The following is a 23,736-nucleotide window of genomic DNA, read 5'->3' on the forward strand; positions in this document are numbered from 1 at the left end:
AGTCAGTCAGTGAGAGTGAGTGAGTCAGTCAGTGAGAGTGACTCAGTCAGTGAGAGTAAGTGAGTCAGTCAGTGAGAGTGAGTGAGTCAGTCAGTGAGAGTGAGTGAGTCAGTCAGTGAGAGTGAGTAAGTCAGTCAGTGAGAGTGAGTGAGTCAGCCAGTGAGTCAGCCAGTGAGTCAGCCAGTGACTCAGTCAGTGAGAGTGAACCAGTCAGTGAGAGTGAGTCAGTCAGTGAGAGTGAGTCAGTCAGTGAGAGTCAGTGAGTCAGTGAGAGTGAGTGAGTCAGTGAGAGTGAGTGAGTCAGTGAGAGTGAGTGAGTCAGTGAGAGTGAGTGAGTGAGTCAGTGAGAGTGAGTGAGTGAGTCAGTGAGAGTGAATGAGTCATTGAGAGTGAGTGAGTCAGTGAGAGTGAGTGAGTCAGTGAGAGTGAGTGAGTCAGTCAGTGAGAGTGAGTCAGTCAGTGAGTGTGAGTGAGTCAGTCAGTGAGAGAGAGAGAGAGAGAGAGAGAGAGTCAGTCAGTGAGAGTGAGTCAGTCAGTGAGAGTGAGTGAGTCAGTCAGTGAGAGTGAGTGAGTCAATCAGTGAGAGTGAGTCAGTCAGTTAGAGTGAGTGAGTCAGTGAGAGTGAGTCAGTCAGTGAGAGTGAGTGAGTCAGTGAGAGAGAGAGTGAGTCAGTGAGAGTGACTCAGTCAGTGAGAGTGAGTTTCAGTCAGTGAGAGTGAGTCTCAGTCAGTGAGAGTGAGTGAGTCAGTCAGTGAGAGTGAGTGAGTCAGTCAGTGAGAGTGAGTGAGTCAGTCAGTGAGAGTGAGTCAGTCAGTGAGAGTAAGTGAGTCAGTCAGTGAGAGTGAGTGAGTCAGTCAGTGAGAGTGAGTGAGTCAGTCAGTGAGAGTGAGTGAGTCAGCCAGTGAGTCAGCCAGTGAGTCATGCAGTGACTCAGTCAGTGAGAGTGAGCCAGTCAGTGAGAGTGAGTCAGTCAGTGAGAGTGAGTCAGTCAGTGAGTGAGAGTCACTGAGTCAGTGAGAGTCAGTGAGTCAGTTAGAGTGAGTGAGTCAGTGAGAGTGAGTGAGTCAGTGAGAGTGAGTGAGTGAGTCAGTGAGAGTGAGTGAGTGAGTCAGTGAGAGTGAGTAAATCATTGAGAGTGAGTGAGTCAGTGAGAGTGAGTGAGTCAGTGAGAGTGAGTGAGTCAGTCAGTGAGAGTTAGTGAGTCAGTCAGTGAGTGTGAGTGAGTCAGTCAGTGAGAGAGAGAGAGAGTCAGTCAGTGAGAGTGAGTCAGTCAGTGAGAGTGAGTGAGTCGGTCAGTGAGAGTGAGTGAGTCAGTCAGTGAGAGTGAGTCAATCAGTGAGAGTGAGTCAGTCAGTGAGAGTGAGTCAGTCAGTGAGAGTGAGTGAGTCAGTGAGAGAGAGTGAGTCAGTGAGAGTGAGTCAGTCAGTGAGAGTGAGCGAGTCAGTCAGTGAGAGTGAGTGAGTCAGTCAGTGAGAGTGAGTGAGTCAGTGAGAGTGAGTGAGTCAGTCAGGGAGACTGAGTCAGTCAGTGAGAGTGCGTGAGTCAGTCAGTGAGAGTGAGTGTCAGTCAGTGAGAGTGAGTGTCAGTCAGTGAGAGTGAGTGTCAGTCAGTGAGAGTGAGTCTCAGTCAGTGAGAGTGAGTGAGTCAGTCAGTGAGAGTAAGTGAGTCAGTCAGTGAGAGTGAGTGAGTCAGTCAGTGAGAGTGAGTGAGTCAGCCAGTGAGTCAGCCAGTGAGTCATGCAGTGACTCAGTCAGTGAGAGTGAGCCAGTCAGTGAGAGTGAGTCAGTCAGTGAGAGTGAGTCAGTCAGTGAGTGAGAGTCAGTGAGTCAGTGAGAGTCAGTGAGTCAGTTAGAGTGAGTGAGTCAGTGAGAGTGAGTGAGTCAGTGAGAGTGAGTGAGTCAGTGAGAGTGAGTGAGTGAGTCAGTGAGAGTGAGTAAATCATTGAGAGTGAGTGAGTCAGTGGGAGTGAGTGAGTCAGTGAGAGTGAGTGAGTCAGTCAGTGAGAGTGAGTGAGTCAGTCAGTGAGTGTGAGTGAGTCAGTCAGTGAGAGAGAGAGAGAGTCAGTCAGTGAGAGTGAGTCAGTCAGTGAGAGTGAGTGAGTCAGTCAGTGAGAGTGAGTGAGTCAGTCAGTGAGAGTGAGTCAATCAGTGAGAGTGAGTCAGTCAGTGAGAGTGAGTCAGTCAGTGAGAGTGAGTGAGTCAGTGAGAGAGAGTGAGTCAGTGAGAGTGAGTCAGTCAGTGAGAGTGAGCGAGTCAGTCAGTGAGAGTGAGTGAGTCAGTCAGTGAGAGTGAGTGAGTCAGTGAGAGTGAGTGAGTCAGCCAGTGAGTCAGCCAGTGAGTCATGCAGTGACTCAGTCAGTGAGAGTGAGCCAGTCAGTGAGAGTGACTCAGTCAGTGAGAGTGAGTCAGTCAGTGAGTGAGAGTCAGTGAGTCAGTGAGAGTGAGTAAATCATTGAGAGTGAGTGAGTCAGTGAGAGTGAGTGAGTCAGTGAGAGTGAGTGTGTCAGTCAGTGAGAGTGAGTGTCAGTCAGTGAGAGTGAGTCTCAGTCAGTGAGAGTGAGTGAGTCAGTCAGTGAGAGTGAGTCAATTAGTGAGAGTGAGTGAGTCAGTCAGTGAGAGTGAGTGTCAGTCAGTGAGAGTGAGTGTCAGTCAGTGAGAGTGAGTCTCAGTCAGTGAGAGTGAGTGAGTCAGTCAGTGAGAGTGAGTGAATCAGTCAGTGAGAGTGAGTGAGTCAGTCAGTGAGAGTGAGTGAGTCAGTCAGTGAGAGTGAGTCAGTCAGTGAGAGTGAGTCAGTCAGTGAGAGTGAGTCAGTCAGTGAGAGAGAGAGTGAGTCAGTGAGAGTGAGTCAGTCAGTGAGAGTGAGCAAGTCAGTCAGTGAGAGTGAATGAGTCAGTCAGTGAGAGTGAGTGAGTCAGTGAGAGTGAGTGAGTCAGTCAGGGAGACTGAGTCAGTCAGTGAGAGTGCGTGAGTCAGTCAGTGAGAGTGAGTGTTAGTCAGTGAGAGTGAGTGTCAGTCAGTGAGAGTGAGTGTCAGTCAGTGAGAGTGAGTCTCAGTCAGTGAGAGTGAGTGAGTCAGTCAGTGAGAGTGAGTGAGTCAATGAGAGTGAGTGAGTCAGTCAGTGAGAGTGAGTCAGTCAGTGAGAGTGAGTGAGTCAGTCAGTGAGAGTGAGTGTCAGTCAGTGAGAGTGAGTGTCAGTCAGTGAGAGTGAGTGTCAGTCAGTGAGAGTGAGTCTCAGTCAGTGAGAGTGAGTGAGTCAGTCAGTGAGAGTGAGTCAGTCAGTGAGAGTAAGTGAGTCAGTCAGTGAGAGTGAGTGAGTCAGTCAGTGAGAGTGAGTGAGTCAGTCAGTGAGAGTGAGTAAGTCAGTCAGTGAGAGTGAGTGAGTCAGCCAGTGAGTCAGTCAGTGAGAGTGAACCAGTCAGTGAGAGTGAGTCAGTCAGTGAGAGTGAGTCAGTCAGTGAGAGTGAGTGAGTCAGTGAGAGTGAGTGAGTCAGTGAGAGTGAGTGAGTCAGTGAGAGTGAGTGAGTCAGTGAGAGTGAGTGAGTTAGTCAGTGAGAGTGAATGAGTCATTGAGAGTGAGTGAGTCAGTGAGAGTGAGTGAGTCAGTGAGTGTGAGTGAGTCAGTCAGTGAGAGAGAGAGAGAGAGTCAGTCAGTGAGAGTGAGTCAGTCAGTGAGAGTGAGTGAGTCAGTCAGTGAGAGTGAGTGAGTCAATCAGTGAGAGTGAGTCAGTCAGTTAGAGTGAGTGAGTCAGTGAGAGTGAGTCAGTCAGTGAGAGTGAGTGAGTCAGTGAGAGAGAGAGTGAGTCAGTGAGAGTGACTCAGTCAGTGAGAGTGAGTTTCAGTCAGTGAGAGTGAGTCTCAGTCAGTGAGAGTGAGTGAGTCAGTCAGTGAGAGTGAGTGAGTCAGTCAGTGAGAGTGAGTGAGTCAGTCAGTGAGAGTGAGTCAGTCAGTGAGAGTAAGTGAGTCAGTCAGTGAGAGTGAGTGAGTCAGTCAGTGAGAGTGAGTGAGTCAGCCAGTGAGTCAGCCAGTGAGTCATGCAGTGACTCAGTCAGTGAGAGTGAGCCAGTCAGTGAGAGTGAGTCAGTCAGTGAGAGTGAGTCAGTCAGTGAGTGAGAGTCACTGAGTCAGTGAGAGTCAGTGAGTCAGTTAGAGTGAGTGAGTCAGTGAGAGTGAGTGAGTCAGTGAGAGTGAGTGAGTGAGTCAGTGAGAGTGAGTGAGTGAGTCAGTGAGAGTGAGTAAATCATTGAGAGTGAGTGAGTCAGTGAGAGTGAGTGAGTCAGTGAGAGTGAGTGAGTCAGTCAGTGAGAGTTAGTGAGTCAGTCAGTGAGTGTGAGTGAGTCAGTCAGTGAGAGAGAGAGAGTCAGTCAGTGAGAGTGAGTCAGTCAGTGAGAGTGAGTGAGTCAGTCAGTGAGAGTGAGTCAATCAGTGAGAGTGAGTCAGTCAGTGAGAGTGAGTCAGTAAGTGAGAGTGAGTGAGTCAGTGAGAGAGAGAGTGAGTCAGTGAGAGTGAGTCAGTCAGTGAGAGTGAGTCAGTCAGTGAGAGTGAGTCAGTCAGTGAGTGAGAGTCACTGAGTCAGTGAGAGTCAGTGAGTCAGTTAGAGTGAGTGAGTCAGTGAGAGTGAGTGAGTCAGTGAGAGTGAGTGAGTGAGTCAGTGAGAGTGAGTGAGTGAGTCAGTGAGAGTGAGTAAATCATTGAGAGTGAGTGAGTCAGTGAGAGTGAGTGAGTCAGTGAGAGTGAGTGAGTCAGTCAGTGAGAGTTAGTGAGTCAGTCAGTGAGTGTGAGTGAGTCAGTCAGTGAGAGAGAGAGAGTCAGTCAGTGAGAGTGAGTCAGTCAGTGAGAGTGAGTGAGTCAGTCAGTGAGAGTGAGTCAATCAGTGAGAGTGAGTCAGTCAGTGAGAGTGAGTCAGTAAGTGAGAGTGAGTGAGTCAGTGAGAGAGAGAGTGAGTCAGTGAGAGTGAGTCAGTCAGTGAGAGTGAGCGAGTCAGTCAGGGAGACTGAGTCAGTCAGTGAGAGTGCGTGAGTCAGTCAGTGAGAGTGAGTGTCAGTCAGTGAGAGTGAGTGTCAGTCAGTGAGAGTGAGTCTCAGTCAGTGAGAGTGAGTGAGTCAGTCAGTGAGAGTGAGTGAGTCAATGAGAGTGAGTGAGTCAGTCAGTGAGAGTGAGTCAGTCAGTGAGAGTGAGTGAGTCAGTCAGTGAGAGTGAGTGTCAGTCAGTGAGAGTGAGTGTCAGTCAGTGATAGTGAGTCTAAGTCAGTGAGAGTGAGTGAGTCAGTCAGTGAGAGTGAGTGAGTCAGTCAGTGAGAGTGAGTGAGTCAGTCAGTGAGAGTGAGTCAGTCAGTGAGAGTAAGTGAGTCAGTCAGTGAGAGTGAGTGAGTCAGTCAGTGAGAGTGAGTGAGTCAGTCAGTGAGAGTGAGTAAGTCAGTCAGTGAGAGTGAGTGAGTCAGCCAGTGAGTCAGCCAGTGAGTCAGCCAGTGACTCAGTCAGTGAGAGTGAACCAGTCAGTGAGAGTGAGTCAGTCAGTGAGAGTGAGTCAGTCAGTGAGATTCAGTGAGTCAGTGAGAGTCAGTGAGTCAGTGAGAGTGAGTGAGTCAGTGAGAGTGAGTGAGTCAGTGAGAGTGAGTGAGTGAGTCAGTGAGAGTGAGTGAGTGAGTCAGTGAGAGTGAATGAGTCATTGAGAGTGAGTGAGTCAGTGAGAGTGAGTGAGTCAGTGAGAGTGAGTGAGTCAGTCAGTGAGAGTGAGTCAGTCAGTGAGTGTGAGTGAGTCAGTCAGTGAGAGAGAGAGAGAGAGAGAGAGTCAGTCAGTGAGAGTGAGTCAGTCAGTGAGAGTGAGTGAGTCAGTCAGTGAGAGTGAGTGAGTCAATCAGTGAGAGTGAGTCAGTCAGTTAGAGTGAGTGAGTCAGTGAGAGTGAGTCAGTCAGTGAGAGTGAGTGAGTCAGTGAGAGAGAGAGTGAGTCAGTGAGAGTGACTCAGTCAGTGAGAGTGAGTTTCAGTCAGTGAGAGTGAGTCTCAGTCAGTGAGAGTGAGTGAGTCAGTCAGTGAGAGTGAGTGAGTCAGTCAGTGAGAGTGAGTGAGTCAGTCAGTGAGAGTGAGTCAGTCAGTGAGAGTAAGTGAGTCAGTCAGTGAGAGTGAGTGAGTCAGTCAGTGAGAGTGAGTGAGTCAGTCAGTGAGAGTGAGTGAGTCAGCCAGTGAGTCAGCCAGTGAGTCATGCAGTGACTCAGTCAGTGAGAGTGAGCCAGTCAGTGAGAGTGAGTCAGTCAGTGAGAGTGAGTCAGTCAGTGAGTGAGAGTCACTGAGTCAGTGAGAGTCAGTGAGTCAGTTAGAGTGAGTGAGTCAGTGAGAGTGAGTGAGTCAGTGAGAGTGAGTGAGTGAGTCAGTGAGAGTGAGTGAGTGAGTCAGTGAGAGTGAGTAAATCATTGAGAGTGAGTGAGTCAGTGAGAGTGAGTGAGTCAGTGAGAGTGAGTGAGTCAGTCAGTGAGAGTTAGTGAGTCAGTCAGTGAGTGTGAGTGAGTCAGTCAGTGAGAGAGAGAGAGAGTCAGTCAGTGAGAGTGAGTCAGTCAGTGAGAGTGAGTGAGTCGGTCAGTGAGAGTGAGTGAGTCAGTCAGTGAGAGTGAGTCAATCAGTGAGAGTGAGTCAGTCAGTGAGAGTGAGTCAGTCAGTGAGAGTGAGTGAGTCAGTGAGAGAGAGTGAGTCAGTGAGAGTGAGTCAGTCAGTGAGAGTGAGCGAGTCAGTCAGTGAGAGTGAGTGAGTCAGTCAGTGAGAGTGAGTGAGTCAGTGAGAGTGAGTGAGTCAGTCAGGGAGACTGAGTCAGTCAGTGAGAGTGCGTGAGTCAGTCAGTGAGAGTGAGTGTCAGTCAGTGAGAGTGAGTGTCAGTCAGTGAGAGTGAGTGTCAGTCAGTGAGAGTGAGTCTCAGTCAGTGAGAGTGAGTGAGTCAGTCAGTGAGAGTAAGTGAGTCAGTCAGTGAGAGTGAGTGAGTCAGTCAGTGAGAGTGAGTGAGTCAGCCAGTGAGTCAGCCAGTGAGTCATGCAGTGACTCAGTCAGTGAGAGTGAGCCAGTCAGTGAGAGTGAGTCAGTCAGTGAGAGTGAGTCAGTCAGTGAGTGAGAGTCAGTGAGTCAGTGAGAGTCAGTGAGTCAGTTAGAGTGAGTGAGTCAGTGAGAGTGAGTGAGTCAGTGAGAGTGAGTGAGTCAGTGAGAGTGAGTGAGTGAGTCAGTGAGAGTGAGTAAATCATTGAGAGTGAGTGAGTCAGTGGGAGTGAGTGAGTCAGTGAGAGTGAGTGAGTCAGTCAGTGAGAGTGAGTGAGTCAGTCAGTGAGTGTGAGTGAGTCAGTCAGTGAGAGAGAGAGAGAGTCAGTCAGTGAGAGTGAGTCAGTCAGTGAGAGTGAGTGAGTCAGTCAGTGAGAGTGAGTGAGTCAGTCAGTGAGAGTGAGTCAATCAGTGAGAGTGAGTCAGTCAGTGAGAGTGAGTCAGTCAGTGAGAGTGAGTGAGTCAGTGAGAGAGAGTGAGTCAGTGAGAGTGAGTCAGTCAGTGAGAGTGAGCGAGTCAGTCAGTGAGAGTGAGTGAGTCAGTCAGTGAGAGTGAGTGAGTCAGTGAGAGTGAGTGAGTCAGCCAGTGAGTCAGCCAGTGAGTCATGCAGTGACTCAGTCAGTGAGAGTGAGCCAGTCAGTGAGAGTGACTCAGTCAGTGAGAGTGAGTCAGTCAGTGAGTGAGAGTCAGTGAGTCAGTGAGAGTGAGTAAATCATTGAGAGTGAGTGAGTCAGTGAGAGTGAGTGAGTCAGTGAGAGTGAGTGTGTCAGTCAGTGAGAGTGAGTGTCAGTCAGTGAGAGTGCGTCTCAGTCAGTGAGAGTGAGTGAGTCAGTCAGTGAGAGTGAGTCAATTAGTGAGAGTGAGTGAGTCAGTCAGTGAGAGTGAGTGTCAGTCAGTGAGAGTGAGTGTCAGTCAGTGAGAGTGAGTCTCAGTCAGTGAGAGTGAGTGAGTCAGTCAGTGAGAGTGAGTGAATCAGTCAGTGAGAGTGAGTGAGTCAGTCAGTGAGAGTGAGTGAGTCAGTCAGTGAGAGTGAGTCAGTCAGTGAGAGTGAGTCAGTCAGTGAGAGTGAGTCAGTCAGTGAGAGAGAGAGTGAGTCAGTGAGAGTGAGTCAGTCAGTGAGAGTGAGCAAGTCAGTCAGTGAGAGTGAATGAGTCAGTCAGTGAGAGTGAGTGAGTCAGTGAGAGTGAGTGAGTCAGTCAGGGAGACTGAGTCAGTCAGTGAGAGTGCGTGAGTCAGTCAGTGAGAGTGAGTGTTAGTCAGTGAGAGTGAGAGTCAGTCAGTGAGAGTGAGTGTCAGTCAGTGAGAGTGAGTCTCAGTCAGTGAGAGTGAGTGAGTCAGTCAGTGAGAGTGAGTGAGTCAATGAGAGTGAGTGAGTCAGTCAGTGAGAGTGAGTCAGTCAGTGAGAGTGAGTGAGTCAGTCAGTGAGAGTGAGTGTCAGTCAGTGAGAGTGAGTGTCAGTCAGTGAGAGTGAGTGTCAGTCAGTGAGAGTGAGTCTCAGTCAGTGAGAGTGAGTGAGTCAGTCAGTGAGAGTGAGTGAGTCAGTCAGTGAGAGTGAGTGAGTCAGTCAGTGAGAGTGAGTCAGTCAGTGAGAGTAAGTGAGTCAGTCAGTGAGAGTGAGTGAGTCAGTCAGTGAGAGTGAGTGAGTCAGTCAGTGAGAGTGAGTAAGTCAGTCAGTGAGAGTGAGTGAGTCAGCCAGTGAGTCAGTCAGTGAGAGTGAACCAGTCAGTGAGAGTGAGTCAGTCAGTGAGAGTGAGTGAGTCAGTGAGAGTGAGTGAGTCAGTGAGAGTGAGTGAGTCAGTGAGAGTGAGTGAGTCAGTGAGAGTGAGTGAGTCAGTGAGAGTGAGTGAGTTAGTCAGTGAGAGTGAATGAGTCATTGAGAGTGAGTGAGTCAGTGAGAGTGAGTGAGTCAGTGAGTGTGAGTGAGTCAGTCAGTGAGAGAGAGAGAGAGAGTCAGTCAGTGAGAGTGAGTCAGTCAGTGAGAGTGAGTGAGTCAGTCAGTGAGAGTGAGTGAGTCAATCAGTGAGAGTGAGTCAGTCAGTTAGAGTGAGTGAGTCAGTGAGAGTGAGTCAGTCAGTGAGAGTGAGTGAGTCAGTGAGAGAGAGAGTGAGTCAGTGAGAGTGACTCAGTCAGTGAGAGTGAGTTTCAGTCAGTGAGAGTGAGTCTCAGTCAGTGAGAGTGAGTGAGTCAGTCAGTGAGAGTGAGTGAGTCAGTCAGTGAGAGTGAGTGAGTCAGTCAGTGAGAGTGAGTCAGTCAGTGAGAGTAAGTGAGTCAGTCAGTGAGAGTGAGTGAGTCAGTCAGTGAGAGTGAGTGAGTCAGCCAGTGAGTCAGCCAGTGAGTCATGCAGTGACTCAGTCAGTGAGAGTGAGCCAGTCAGTGAGAGTGAGTCAGTCAGTGAGAGTGAGTCAGTCAGTGAGTGAGAGTCACTGAGTCAGTGAGAGTCAGTGAGTCAGTTAGAGTGAGTGAGTCAGTGAGAGTGAGTGAGTCAGTGAGAGTGAGTGAGTGAGTCAGTGAGAGTGAGTGAGTGAGTCAGTGAGAGTGAGTAAATCATTGAGAGTGAGTGAGTCAGTGAGAGTGAGTGAGTCAGTGAGAGTGAGTGAGTCAGTCAGTGAGAGTTAGTGAGTCAGTCAGTGAGTGTGAGTGAGTCAGTCAGTGAGAGAGAGAGAGTCAGTCAGTGAGAGTGAGTCAGTCAGTGAGAGTGAGTGAGTCAGTCAGTGAGAGTGAGTCAATCAGTGAGAGTGAGTCAGTCAGTGAGAGTGAGTCAGTAAGTGAGAGTGAGTGAGTCAGTGAGAGAGAGAGTGAGTCAGTGAGAGTGAGTCAGTCAGTGAGAGTGAGTCAGTCAGTGAGAGTGAGTCAGTCAGTGAGTGAGAGTCACTGAGTCAGTGAGAGTCAGTGAGTCAGTTAGAGTGAGTGAGTCAGTGAGAGTGAGTGAGTCAGTGAGAGTGAGTGAGTGAGTCAGTGAGAGTGAGTGAGTGAGTCAGTGAGAGTGAGTAAATCATTGAGAGTGAGTGAGTCAGTGAGAGTGAGTGAGTCAGTGAGAGTGAGTGAGTCAGTCAGTGAGAGTTAGTGAGTCAGTCAGTGAGTGTGAGTGAGTCAGTCAGTGAGAGAGAGAGAGTCAGTCAGTGAGAGTGAGTCAGTCAGTGAGAGTGAGTGAGTCAGTCAGTGAGAGTGAGTCAATCAGTGAGAGTGAGTCAGTCAGTGAGAGTGAGTCAGTAAGTGAGAGTGAGTGAGTCAGTGAGAGAGAGAGTGAGTCAGTGAGAGTGAGTCAGTCAGTGAGAGTGAGCGAGTCAGTCAGGGAGACTGAGTCAGTCAGTGAGAGTGCGTGAGTCAGTCAGTGAGAGTGAGTGTCAGTCAGTGAGAGTGAGTGTCAGTCAGTGAGAGTGAGTCTCAGTCAGTGAGAGTGAGTGAGTCAGTCAGTGAGAGTGAGTGAGTCAATGAGAGTGAGTGAGTCAGTCAGTGAGAGTGAGTCAGTCAGTGAGAGTGAGTGAGTCAGTCAGTGAGAGTGAGTGTCAGTCAGTGAGAGTGAGTGTCAGTCAGTGATAGTGAGTCTAAGTCAGTGAGAGTGAGTGAGTCAGTCAGTGAGAGTGAGTGAGTCAGTCAGTGAGAGTGAGTGAGTCAGTCAGTGAGAGTGAGTCAGTCAGTGAGAGTAAGTGAGTCAGTCAGTGAGAGTGAGTGAGTCAGTCAGTGAGAGTGAGTGAGTCAGTCAGTGAGAGTGAGTAAGTCAGTCAGTGAGAGTGAGTGAGTCAGCCAGTGAGTCAGCCAGTGAGTCAGCCAGTGACTCAGTCAGTGAGAGTGAACCAGTCAGTGAGAGTGAGTCAGTCAGTGAGAGTGAGTCAGTCAGTGAGATTCAGTGAGTCAGTGAGAGTCAGTGAGTCAGTGAGAGTAAGTGAGTCAGTGAGAGTGAGTGAGTCAGTGAGAGTGAGTGAGTGAGTCAGTGAGAGTGAGTGAGTGAGTCAGTGAGAGTGAATGAGTCATTGAGAGTGAGTGAGTCAGTGAGAGTGAGTGAGTCAGTGAGAGTGAGTGAGTCAGTCAGTGAGAGTGAGTCAGTCAGTGAGTGTGAGTGAGTCAGTCAGTGAGAGAGAGAGAGAGAGAGAGAGTCAGTCAGTGAGAGTGAGTCAGTCAGTGAGAGTGAGTGAGTCAGTCAGTGAGAGTGAGTGAGTCAATCAGTGAGAGTGAGTCAGTCAGTTAGAGTGAGTGAGTCAGTGAGAGTGAGTCAGTCAGTGAGAGTGAGTGAGTCAGTGAGAGAGAGAGTGAGTCAGTGAGAGTGACTCAGTCAGTGAGAGTGAGTTTCAGTCAGTGAGAGTGAGTCTCAGTCAGTGAGAGTGAGTGAGTCAGTCAGTGAGAGTGAGTGAGTCAGTCAGTGAGAGTGAGTGAGTCAGTCAGTGAGAGTGAGTCAGTCAGTGAGAGTAAGTGAGTCAGTCAGTGAGAGTGAGTGAGTCAGTCAGTGAGAGTGAGTGAGTCAGTCAGTGAGAGTGAGTGAGTCAGCCAGTGAGTCAGCCAGTGAGTCATGCAGTGACTCAGTCAGTGAGAGTGAGCCAGTCAGTGAGAGTGAGTCAGTCAGTGAGAGTGAGTCAGTCAGTGAGTGAGAGTCACTGAGTCAGTGAGAGTCAGTGAGTCAGTTAGAGTGAGTGAGTCAGTGAGAGTGAGTGAGTCAGTGAGAGTGAGTGAGTGAGTCAGTGAGAGTGAGTGAGTGAGTCAGTGAGAGTGAGTAAATCATTGAGAGTGAGTGAGTCAGTGAGAGTGAGTGAGTCAGTGAGAGTGAGTGAGTCAGTCAGTGAGAGTTAGTGAGTCAGTCAGTGAGTGTGAGTGAGTCAGTCAGTGAGAGAGAGAGAGAGTCAGTCAGTGAGAGTGAGTCAGTCAGTGAGAGTGAGTGAGTCGGTCAGTGAGAGTGAGTGAGTCAGTCAGTGAGAGTGAGTCAATCAGTGAGAGTGAGTCAGTCAGTGAGAGTGAGTCAGTCAGTGAGAGTGAGTGAGTCAGTGAGAGAGAGTGAGTCAGTGAGAGTGAGTCAGTCAGTGAGAGTGAGCGAGTCAGTCAGTGAGAGTGAGTGAGTCAGTCAGTGAGAGTGAGTGAGTCAGTGAGAGTGAGTGAGTCAGTCAGGGAGACTGAGTCAGTCAGTGAGAGTGCGTGAGTCAGTCAGTGAGAGTGAGTGTCAGTCAGTGAGAGTGAGTGTCAGTCAGTGAGAGTGAGTGTCAGTCAGTGAGAGTGAGTCTCAGTCAGTGAGAGTGAGTGAGTCAGTCAGTGAGAGTAAGTGAGTCAGTCAGTGAGAGTGAGTGAGTCAGTCAGTGAGAGTGAGTGAGTCAGCCAGTGAGTCAGCCAGTGAGTCATGCAGTGACTCAGTCAGTGAGAGTGAGCCAGTCAGTGAGAGTGAGTCAGTCAGTGAGAGTGAGTCAGTCAGTGAGTGAGAGTCAGTGAGTCAGTGAGAGTCAGTGAGTCAGTTAGAGTGAGTGAGTCAGTGAGAGTGAGTGAGTCAGTGAGAGTGAGTGAGTCAGTGAGAGTGAGTGAGTGAGTCAGTGAGAGTGAGTAAATCATTGAGAGTGAGTGAGTCAGTGGGAGTGAGTGAGTCAGTGAGAGTGAGTGAGTCAGTCAGTGAGAGTGAGTGAGTCAGTCAGTGAGTGTGAGTGAGTCAGTCAGTGAGAGAGAGAGAGAGTCAGTCAGTGAGAGTGAGTCAGTCAGTGAGAGTGAGTGAGTCAGTCAGTGAGAGTGAGTGAGTCAGTCAGTGAGAGTGAGTCAATCAGTGAGAGTGAGTCAGTCAGTGAGAGTGAGTCAGTCAGTGAGAGTGAGTGAGTCAGTGAGAGAGAGTGAGTCAGTGAGAGTGAGTCAGTCAGTGAGAGTGAGCGAGTCAGTCAGTGAGAGTGAGTGAGTCAGTCAGTGAGAGTGAGTGAGTCAGTGAGAGTGAGTGAGTCAGCCAGTGAGTCAGCCAGTGAGTCATGCAGTGACTCAGTCAGTGAGAGTGAGCCAGTCAGTGAGAGTGAGTCAGTCAGTGAGAGTGAGTCAGTCAGTGAGTGAGAGTCAGTGAGTCAGTGAGAGTGAGTAAATCATTGAGAGTGAGTGAGTCAGTGAGAGTGAGTGAGTCAGTGAGAGTGAGTGTGTCAGTCAGTGAGAGTGAGTGTCAGTCAGTGAGAGTGAGTCTCAGTCAGTGAGAGTGAGTGAGTCAGTCAGTGAGAGGGAGTGAGTCAGTGAGAGTGAGTGAGTCAGTCAGTGAGAGTGAGTCAGTTAGTGAGAGTGAGTGAGTCAGTCAGTGAGAGTGAGTGTCAGTCAGTGAGAGTGAGTGTCAGTCAGTGAGAGTGAGTCTCAGTCAGTGAGAGTGAGTGAGTCAGTCAGTGAGAGTAAGTGAGTCAGTCAGTGAGAGTGAGTGAGTCAGTCAGTGAGAGTGAGTGAGTCAGCCAGTGAGTCAGCCAGTGAGTCATGCAGTGACTCAGTCAGTGAGAGTGAGCCAGTCAGTGAGAGTGAGTCAGTCAGTGAGAGTGAGTCAGTCAGTGAGTGAGAGTCAGTGAGTCAGTGAGAGTCAGTGAGTCAGTTAGAGTGAGTGAGTCAGTGAGAGTGAGTGAGTCAGTGAGAGTGAGTGTCAGTCAGTGAGAGTGAGTGTCAGTCAGTGAGAGTGAGTCTCAGTCAGTGAGAGTGAGTGAGTCAGTCAGTGAGAGTAAGTGAGTCAGTCAGTGAGAGTGAGTGAGTCAGTCAGTGAGAGTGAGTGAGTCAGCCAGTGAGTCAGCCAGTGAGTCATGCAGTGACTCAGTCAGTGAGAGTGAGCCAGTCAGTGAGAGTGAGTCAGTCAGTGAGAGTGAGTCAGTCAGTGAGTGAGAGTCAGTGAGTCAGTGAGAGTCAGTGAGTCAGTTAGAGTGAGTGAGTCAGTGAGAGTGAGTGAGTCAGTGAGAGTGAGTGAGTCAGTGAGAGTGAGTGAGTGAGTCAGTGAGAGTGAGTAAATCATTGAGAGTGAGTGAGTCAGTGGGAGTGAGTGAGTCAGTGAGAGTGAGTGAGTCAGTCAGTGAGAGTGAGTGAGTCAGTCAGTGAGTGTGAGTGAGTCAGTCAGTGAGAGAGAGAGAGAGTCAGTCAGTGAGAGTGAGTCAGTCAGTGAGAGTGAGTGAGTCAGTCAGTGAGAGTGAGTGAGTCAGTCAGTGAGAGTGAGTCAATCAGTGAGAGTGAGTCAGTCAGTGAGAGTGAGTCAGTCAGTGAGAGTGAGTGAGTCAGTGAGAGAGAGTGAGTCAGTGAGAGTGAGTCAGTCAGTGAGAGTGAGCGAGTCAGTCAGTGAGAGTGAGTGAGTCAGTCAGTGAGAGTGAGTGAGTCAGTGAGAGTGAGTGAGTCAGCCAGTGAGTCAGCCAGTGAGTCATGCAGTGACTCAGTCAGTGAGAGTGAGCCAGTCAGTGAGAGTGAGTCAGTCAGTGAGAGTGAGTCAGTCAGTGAGTGAGAGTCAGTGAGTCAGTGAGAGTGAGTAAATCATTGAGAGTGAGTGAGTCAGTGAGAGTGAGTGAGTCAGTGAGAGTGAGTGTGTCAGTCAGTGAGAGTGAGTGTCAGTCAGTGAGAGTGAGTCTCAGTCAGTGAGAGTGAGTGAGTCAGTCAGTGAGAGTGAGTGAGTCAGTGAGAGTGAGTGAGTCAGTCAGTGAGAGTGAGTCAGTTAGTGAGAGTGAGTGAGTCAGTCAGTGAGAGTGAGTGTCAGTCAGTGAGAGTGAGTGTCAGTCAGTGAGAGTGAGTCTCAGTCAGTGAGAGTGAGTGAGTCAGTCAGTGAGAGTGAGTGAATCAGTCAGTGAGAGTGAGTGAGTCAGTCAGTGAGAGTGAGTGAGTCAGTCAGTGAGAGTGAGTCAGTCAGTGAGAGTGAGTCAGTCAGTGAGAGTGAGTCAGTCAGTGAGAGAGAGAGTGAGTCAGTGAGAGTGAGTCAGTCAGTGAGAGTGAGCAAGTCAGTCAGTGAGAGTGAATGAGTCAGTCAGTGAGAGTGAGTGAGTCAGTGAGAGTGAGTGAGTCAGTCAGGGAGACTGAGTCAGTCAGTGAGAGTGCGTGAGTCAGTCAGTGAGAGTGAGTGTCAGTCAGTGAGAGTGAGTGTCAGTCAGTGAGAGTGAGTGTCAGTCAGTGAGAGTGAGTCTCAGTCAGTGAGAGTGAGTGAGTCAGTCAGTGAGAGTGAGTGAGTCAATGAGAGTGAGTGAGTCAGTCAGTGAGAGTGAGTCAGTCAGTGAGAGTGAGTGAGTCAGTCAGTGAGAGTGAGTGTCAGTCAGTGAGAGTGAGTGTCAGTCAGTGAGAGTGAGTGTCAGTCAGTGAGAGTGAGTCTCAGTCAGTGAGAGTGAGTGAGTCAGTCAGTGAGAGTGAGTGAGTCAGTCAGTGAGAGTGAGTGAGTCAGTCAGTGAGAGTGAGTCAGTCAGTGAGAGTAAGTGAGTCAGTCAGTGAGAGTGAGTGAGTCAGTCAGTGAGAGTGAGTGAGTCAGTCAGTGAGAGTGAGTAAGTCAGTCAGTGAGAGTGAGTGAGTCAGCCAGTGAGTCAGTCAGTGAGAGTGAACCAGTCAGTGAGAGTGAGTCAGTCAGTGAGAGTGAGTCAGTCAGTGAGAGTGAGTGAGTCAGTGAGAGTGAGTGAGTCAGTGAGAGTGAGTGAGTCAGTGAGAGTGAGTGAGTTAGTCAGTGAGAGTGAATGAGTCATTGAGAGTGAGTGAGTCAGTGAGAGTGAGTGAGTCAGTGAGTGTGAGTGAGTCAGTCAGTGAGAGAGAGAGAGAGAGTCAGTCAGTGAGAGTGAGTCAGTCAGTGAGAGTGAGTGAGTCAGTCAGTGAGAGTGAGTGAGTCAATCAGTGAGAGTGAGTCAGTCAGTTAGAGTGAGTGAGTCAGTGAGAGTGAGTCAGTCAGTGAGAGTGAGTGAGTCAGTGAGAGAGAGAGTGAGTCAGTGAGAGTGACTCAGTCAGTGAGAGTGAGTTTCAGTCAGTGAGAGTGAGTCTCAGTCAGTGAGAGTGAGTGAGTCAGTCAGTGAGAGTGAGTGAGTCAGTCAGTGAGAGTGAGTGAGTCAGTCAGTGAGAGTGAGTCAGTCAGTGAGAGTAAGTGAGTCAGTCAGTGAGAGTGAGTGAGTCAGTCAGTGAGAGTGAGTGAGTCAGCCAGTGAGTCAGCCAGTGAGTCATGCAGTGACTCAGTCAGTGAGAGTGAGCCAGTCAGTGAGAGTGAGTCAGTCAGTGAGAGTGAGTCAGTCAGTGAGTGAGAGTCACTGAGTCAGTGAGAGTCAGTGAGTCAGTTAGAGTGAGTGAGTCAGTGAGAGTGAGTGAGTCAGTGAGAGTGAGTGAGTGAGTCAGTGAGAGTGAGTGAGTGAGTCAGTGAGAGTGAGTAAATCATTGAGAGTGAGTGAGTCAGTGAGAGTGAGTGAGTCAGTGAGAGTGAGTGAGTCAGTCAGTGAGAGTTAGTGAGTCAGTCAGTGAGTGTGAGTGAGTCAGTCAGTGAGAGAGAGAGAGTCAGTCAGTGAGAGTGAGTCAGTCAGTGAGAGTGAGTGAGTCAGTCAGTGAGAGTGAGTGAGTCAGTCAGTGAGAGTGAGTCAATCAGTGAGAGTGAGTCAGTCAGTGAGAGTGAGTCAGTAAGTGAGAGTGAGTGAGTCAGTGAGAGAGAGAGTGAGTCAGTGAGAGTGAGTCAGTCAGTGAGAGTGAGCGAGTCAGTCAGGGAGACTGAGTCAGTCAGTGAGAGTGCGTGAGTCAGTCAGTGAGAGTGAGTGTCAGTCAGTGAGAGTGAGTGTCAGTCAGTGAGAGTGAGTCTCAGTCAGTGAGAGTGAGTGAGTCAGTCAGTGAGAGTGAGTGAGTCAATGAGAGTGAGTGAGTCAGTCAGTGAGAGTGAGTCAGTCAGTGAGAGTGAGTGAGTCAGTCAGTGAGAGTGAGTGTCAGTCAGTGAGAGTGAGTGTCAGTCAGTGATAGTGAGTCTAAGTCAGTGAGAGTGAGTGAGTCAGTCAGTGAGAGTGAGTGAGTCAGTCAGTGAGAGTGAGTGAGTCAGTCAGTGAGAGTGAGTCAGTCAGTGAGAGTAAGTGAGTCAGTCAGTGAGAGTGAGTGAGTCAGTCAGTGAGAGTGAGTGAGTCAGTCAGTGAGAGTGAGTAAGTCAGTCAGTGAGAGTGAGTGAGTCAGCCAGTGAGTCAGCCAGTGAGTCAGCCAGTGACTCAGTCAGTGAGAGTGAACCAGTCAGTGAGAGTGAGTCAGTCAGTGAGAGTGAGTCAGTCAGTGAGAGTCAGTGAGTCAGTGAGAGTCAGTGAGTCAGTGAGAGTGAGTGAGTCAGTGAGAGTGAGTGAGTCAGTGAGAGTGAGTGAGTGAGTCAGTGAGAGTGAGTGAGTGAGTCAGTGAGAGTGAATGAGTCATTGAGAGTGAGTGAGTCAGTGAGAGTGAGTGAGTCAGTGAGAGTGAGTGAGTCAGTCAGTGAGAGTGAGTCAGTCAGTGAGTGTGAGTGAGTCAGTCAGTGAGAGAGAGAGAGAGAGAGAGAGTCAGTCAGTGAGAGTGAGTCAGTCAGTGAGAGTGAGTGAGTCAGTCAGTGAGAGTCAGTGAGTCAGTGAGAGTGAGTGAGTCAGTGAGAGTGAGTGAGTCAGTGAGAGTGAGTGAGTGAGTCAGTGAGAGTGAGTGAGTGAGTCAGTGAGAGTGAATGAGTCATTGAGAGTGAGTGAGTCAGTGAGAGTGAGTGAGTCAGTGAGAGTGAGTGAGTCAGTCAGTGAGAGTGAGTCAGTCAGTGAGTGTGAGTGAGTCAGTCAGTGAGAGAGAGAGAGAGAGAGTCAGTCAGTGAGAGTGAGTCAGTCAGTGAGAGTGAGTGAGTCAGTCAGTGAGAGTGAGTGAGTCAATCAGTGAGAGTGAGTCAGTCAGTTAGAGTGAGTGAGTCAGTGAGAGTGAGTCAGTCAGTGAGAGTGAGTGAGTCAGTGAGAGAGAGAGTGAGTCAGTGAGAGTGACTCAGTCAGTGAGAGTGAGTTTCAGTCAGTGAGAGTGAGTCTCAGTCAGTGAGAGTGAGTGAGTCAGTCAGTGAGAGTGAGTGAGTCAGTCAGTGAGAGTGAGTCAGTCAGTGAGAGTAAGTGAGTCAGTCAGTGAGAGTGAGTGAGTCAGTCAGTGAGAGTGAGTGAGTCAGTCAGTGAGAGTGAGTGAGTCAGCCAGTGAGTCAGCCAGTGAGTCATGCAGTGACTCAGTCAGTGAGAGTGAGCCAGTCAGTGAGAGTGAGTCAGTCAGTGAGAGTGAGTCAGTCAGTGAGTGAGAGTCACTGAGTCAGTGAGAGTCAGTGAGTCAGTTAGAGTGAGTGAGTCAGTGAGAGTGAGTGAGTCAGTGAGAGTGAGTGAGTGAGTCAGTGAGAGTGAGTGAGTGAGTCAGTGAGAGTGAGTAAATCATTGAGAGTGAGTGAGTCAGTGAGAGTGAGTGAGTCAGTGAGAGTGAGTGAGTCAGTCAGTGAGAGTTAGTGAGTCAGTCAGTGAGTGTGAGTGAGTCAGTCAGTGAGAGAGAGAGAGAGTCAGTCAGTGAGAGTGAGTCAGTCAGTGAGAGTGAGTGAGTCGGTCAGTGAGAGTGAGTGAGTCAGTCAGTGAGAGTGAGTCAATCAGTGAGAGTGAGTCAGTCAGTGAGAGTGAGTCAGTCAGTGAGAGTGAGTGAGTCAGTGAGAGAGAGTGAGTCAGTGAGAGTGAGTCAGTCAGTGAGAGTGAGCGAGTCAGTCAGTGAGAGTGAGTGAGTCAGTCAGTGAGAGTGAGTGAGTCAGTGAGAGTGAGTGAGTCAGTCAGGGAGACTGAGTCAGTCAGTGAGAGTGCGTGAGTCAGTCAGTGAGAGTGAGTGTCAGTCAGTGAGAGTGAGTGTCAGTCAGTGAGAGTGAGTGTCAGTCAGTGAGAGTGAGTCTCAGTCAGTGAGAGTGAGTGAGTCAGTCAGTGAGAGTAAGTGAGTCAGTCAGTGAGAGTGAGTGAGTCAGTCAGTGAGAGTGAGTGAGTCAGCCAGTGAGTCAGCCAGTGAGTCATGCAGTGACTCAGTCAGTGAGAGTGAGCCAGTCAGTGAGAGTGAGTCAGTCAGTGAGAGTGAGTCAGTCAGTGAGTGAGAGTCAGTGAGTCAGTGAGAGTCAGTGAGTCAGTTAGAGTGAGTGAGTCAGTGAGAGTGAGTGAGTCAGTGAGAGTGAGTGAGTCAGTGAGAGTGAGTGAGTGAGTCAGTGAGAGTGAGTAAATCATTGAGAGTGAGTGAGTCAGTGGGAGTGAGTGAGTCAGTGAGAGTGAGTGAGTCAGTCAGTGAGAGTGAGTGAGTCAGTCAGTGAGTGTGAGTGAGTCAGTCAGTGAGAGAGAGAGAGAGTCAGTCAGTGAGAGTGAGTGAGTCAGTCAGTGAGAGTGAGTGAGTCAGTCAGTGAGAGTGAGTCAATCAGTGAGAGTGAGTCAGTCAGTGAGAGTGAGTCAGTCAGTGAGAGTGAGTGAGTCAGTGAGAGAGAGTGAGTCAGTGAGAGTGAGTCAGTCAGTGAGAGTGAGCGAGTCAGTCAGTGAGAGTGAGTGAGTCAGTCAGTGAGAGTGAGTGAGTCAGTGAGAGTGAGTGAGTCAGTCAGGGAGACTGAGTCAGTCAGTGAGAGTGCGTGAGTCAGTTAGTGAGAGTGAGTGTCAGTCAGTGAGAGTGAGTGTCAGTCAGTGAGAGTTAGTGTCAGTCAGTGAGAGTGAGTCTCAGTCAGTGAGAGTGAGTCAGTCAGTCAGTGAGAGTGAGTGAGTCAGTCAGTGAGAGTGAGTGAGTCAGTCAGTGAGAGAGAGAGAGTCAGTCAGTGAGAGTGAGTCAGTCAGTGAGAGTGAGTGAGTCAGTCAGTGAGAGTGAGTGAGTCAGTCAGTGAGAGTGAGTCAGTCAGTGAGAGTGAGTCAGCCAGTGAGAGTGAGTGAATCAGTGAGAGAGAGAGTGAGTCAGTGAGAGTGAGTCAGTCAGTGAGAGTGAGCGAGTCAGTCAGTGAGAGTGAGTGAGTCAGTCAGTGAGAGTGAGTGAGTCAGTGAGAGTGAGTGAGTCAGTCAGAGAGACTGAGTCAGTCAGTGAGAGTGCATGAGTCAGTCAGTGAGAGTGAGTGTCAGTCAGTGAGAGTGAGTGTCAGTCAGTGAGAGTGAGTGTCAGTCAGTGAGAGTGAGTCTCAGTCAGTGAGAGTGAGTGAGTCAGTCAGTGAGAGTGAGTGAGTCAGTGAGAGTGAGTGAGTCAGTCAGTGAGAGTGAGTCAGTCAGTGAGAGTGAGTGAGTCAGTCAGTGAGAGTGAGTGTCAGTCAGTGAGAGTGAGTCTCAGTCAGTGAGAGTGAGTGAGTCAGTCAGTGAGAGTGAGTGAGTCAGTCAGTGAGAGTGAGTGAGTCAGTCAGTGAGAGTGAGTCAGTCAGTGAGAGTGAGTGAGTCAGTGAGAGAGAGAGTGAGTCAGTGAGAGTGAGTCAGTCAGTGAGAGTGAGCAAGTCAGTCAGTGAGAGTGAATGAGTCAGTCAGTGAGAGTGAGTGAGTCAGTGAGAGTGAGTGAGTCAGTCAGTGAGAGTTAGTGAGTCAGTCAGTGAGTGTGAGTGAGTCAGTCAGTGAGAGAGAGAGAGAGTCAGTCAGTGAGAGTGAGTCAGTCAGTGAGAGTGAGTGAGTCAGTCAGTGAGAGTGAGTGAGTCAGTCAGTGAGAGTGAGTCAATCAGTGAGAGTGAGTCAGTCAGTGAGAGTGAGTCAGTAAGTGAGAGTGAGTGAGTCAGTGAGAGAGAGAGTGAGTCAGTGAGAGTGAGTCAGTCAGTGAGAGTGAGCGAGTCAGTCAGGGAGACTGAGTCAGTCAGTGAGAGTGCGTGAGTCAGTCAGTGAGAGTGAGTGAGTCAGTGAGAGTGAGTGAGTCAGTGAGAGTGAGTGAGTGAGTCAGTGAGAGTGAGTAAATCATTGAGAGTGAGTGAGTCAGTGAGAGTGAGTGAGTCAGTGAGAGTGAGTGAGTGAGTCAGTGAGAGTGAGTGAGTCAGTCAGTGAGTGTGAGTGAGTCAGTCAGTGAGAGAGAGAGAGAGTCAGTCAGTGAGAGTGAGTCAGTCAGTGAGAGTGAGTGAGTCAGTCAGTGAGAGTGAGTGAGTCAGTCAGTGAGAGTGAGTCAATCAGTGAGAGTGAGTCAGTCAGTGAGAGTGAGTCAGTCAGTGAGAGTGAGTGAGTCAGTGAGAGAGAGTGAGTCAGTGAGAGTGAGTCAGTCAGTGAGAGTGAGCGAGTCAGTCAGTGAGAGTGAGTGAGTCAGTCAGTGAGAGTGAGTGAGTCAGTGAGAGTGAGTGAGTCAGTCAGGGAGACTGAGTCAGTCAGTGAGAGTGCGTGAGTCAGTCAGTGAGAGTGAGTGTCAGTCAGTGAGAGTGAGTGTCAGTCAGTGAGAGTTAGTGTCAGTCAGTGAGAGTGAGTCTCAGTCAGTGAGAGTGAGTGAGTCAGTCAGTGAGAGTGAGTGAGTCAGTCAGTGAGAGTGAGTGAGTCAGTCAGTGAGAGAGAGAGAGTCAGTCAATGAGAGTGAGTCAGTCAGTGAGTGAGAGTCAGTGAGTCAGTGAGAGTCAGTGAGTCAGTTAGAGTGAGTGAGTCAGTGAGAGTGAGTGAGTCAGTGAGAGTGAGTGAGTCAGTGAGAGTGAGTGAGTGAGTCAGTGAGAGTGAGTAAATCATTGAGAGTGAGTGAGTCAGTGAGAGTGAGTGAGTCAGTGAGAGTGAGTGTGTCAGTCAGTGAGAGTGAGTGTCAGTCAGTGAGAGTGAGTCTCAGTCAGTGAGAGTGAGTGAGTCAGTCAGTGAGAGTGAGTGAGTCAGTGAGAGTGAGTGAGTCAGTCAGTGAGAGTGAGTCAGTTAGTGAGAGTGAGTGAGTCAGTCAGTGAGAGTGAGTGTCAGTCAGTGAGAGTGAGTGTCAGTCAGTGAGAGTGAGTCTCAGTCAGTGAGAGTGAGTGAGTCAGTCAGTGAGAGTGAGTGAATCAGTCAGTGAGAGTGAGTGAGTCAGTCAGTGAGAGTGAGTGAGTCAGTCAGTGAGAGTGAGTCAGTCAGTGAGAGTGAGTCAGTCAGTGAGAGTGAGTCAGTCAGTGAGAGAGAGAGTGAGTCAGTGAGAGTGAGTCAGTCAGTGAAAGTGAGCAAGTCAGTCAGTGAGAGTGAATGAGTCAGTCAGTGAGAGTGAGTGAGTCAGTGAGAGTGAGTGAGTCAGTCAGGGAGACTGAGTCAGTCAGTGAGAGTGCGTGAGTCAGTCAGTGAGAGTGAGTGTCAGTCAGTGAGAGTGAGTGTCAGTCAGTGAGAGTGAGTGTCAGTCAGTGAGAGTGAGTCTCAGTCAGTGAGAGTGAGTGAGTCAGTCAGTGAGAGTGAGTGAGTCAATGAGAGTGAGTGAGTCAGTCAGTGAGAGTGAGTCAGTCAGTGAGAGTGAGTGAGTCAGTCAGTGAGAGTGAGTGTCAGTCAGTGAGAGTGAGTGTCAGTCAGTGAGAGTGAGTGTCAGTCAGTGAGAGTGAGTCTCAGTCAGTGAGAGTGAGTGAGTCAGTCAGTGAGAGTGAGTGAGTCAGTCAGTGAGAGTGAGTGAGTCAGTCAGTGAGAGTGAGTCAGTCAGTGAGAGTAAGTGAGTCAGTCAGTGAGAGTGAGTGAGTCAGTCAGTGAGAGTGAGTGAGTCAGTCAGTGAGAGTGAGTAAGTCAGTCAGTGAGAGTGAGTGAGTCAGCCAGTGAGTCAGTCAGTGAGAGTGAACCAGTCAGTGAGAGTGAGTCAGTCAGTGAGAGTGAGTCAGTCAGTGAGAGTGAGTGAGTCAGTGAGAGTGAGTGAGTCAGTGAGAGTGAGTGAGTCAGTGAGAGTGAGTGAGTCAGTGAGAGTGAGTGAGTTAGTCAGTGAGAGTGAATGAGTCATTGAGAGTGAGTGAGTCAGTGAGAGTGAGTGAGTCAGTGAGTGTGAGTGAGTCAGTCAGTGAGAGAGAGAGAGAGAGTCAGTCAGTGAGAGTGAGTCAGTCAGTGAGAGTGAGTGAGTCAGTCAGTGAGAGTGAGTGAGTCAATCAGTGAGAGTGAGTCAGTCAGTTAGAGTGAGTGAGTCAGTGAGAGTGAGTCAGTCAGTGAGAGTGAGTGAGTCAGTGAGAGAGAGAGTGAGTCAGTGAGAGTGACTCAGTCAGTGAGAGTGAGTTTCAGTCAGTGAGAGTGAGTCTCAGTCAGTGAGAGTGAGTGAGTCAGTCAGTGAGAGTGAGTGAGTCAGTCAGTGAGAGTGAGTCAGTCAGTGAGAGTAAGTGAGTCAGTCAGTGAGAGTGAGTGAGTCAGTCAGTGAGAGTGAGTGAGTCAGCCAGTGAGTCAGCCAGTGAGTCATGCAGTGACTCAGTCAGTGAGAGTGAGCCAGTCAGTGAGAGTGAGTCAGTCAGTGAGAGTGAGTCAGTCAGTGAGTGAGAGTCACTGAGTCAGTGAGAGTCAGTGAGTCAGTTAGAGTGAGTGAGTCAGTGAGAGTGAGTGAGTCAGTGAGAGTGAGTGAGTGAGTCAGTGAGAGTGAGTGAGTGAGTCAGTGAGAGTGAGTAAATCATTGAGAGTGAGTGAGTCAGTGAGAGTGAGTGAGTCAGTGAGAGTGAGTGAGTCAGTCAGTGAGAGTTAGTGAGTCAGTCAGTGAGTGTGAGTGAGTCAGTCAGTGAGAGAGAGAGAGTCAGTCAGTGAGAGTGAGTCAGTCAGTGAGAGTGAGTGAGTCAGTCAGTGAGAGTGAGTGAGTCAGTCAGTGAGAGTGAGTCAATCAGTGAGAGTGAGTCAGTCAGTGAGAGTGAGTCAGTAAGTGAGAGTGAGTGAGTCAGTGAGAGAGAGAGTGAGTCAGTGAGAGTGAGTCAGTCAGTGAGAGTGAGCGAGTCAGTCAGGGAGACTGAGTCAGTCAGTGAGAGTGCGTGAGTCAGTCAGTGAGAG

The sequence above is a fragment of the Triturus cristatus genome, chromosome 1_1, assembly GCF_964204655.1.
Source record: "Triturus cristatus chromosome 1_1, aTriCri1.1, whole genome shotgun sequence".
NCBI classification, from domain to species: Eukaryota; Metazoa; Chordata; class Amphibia; order Caudata; family Salamandridae; genus Triturus; species Triturus cristatus.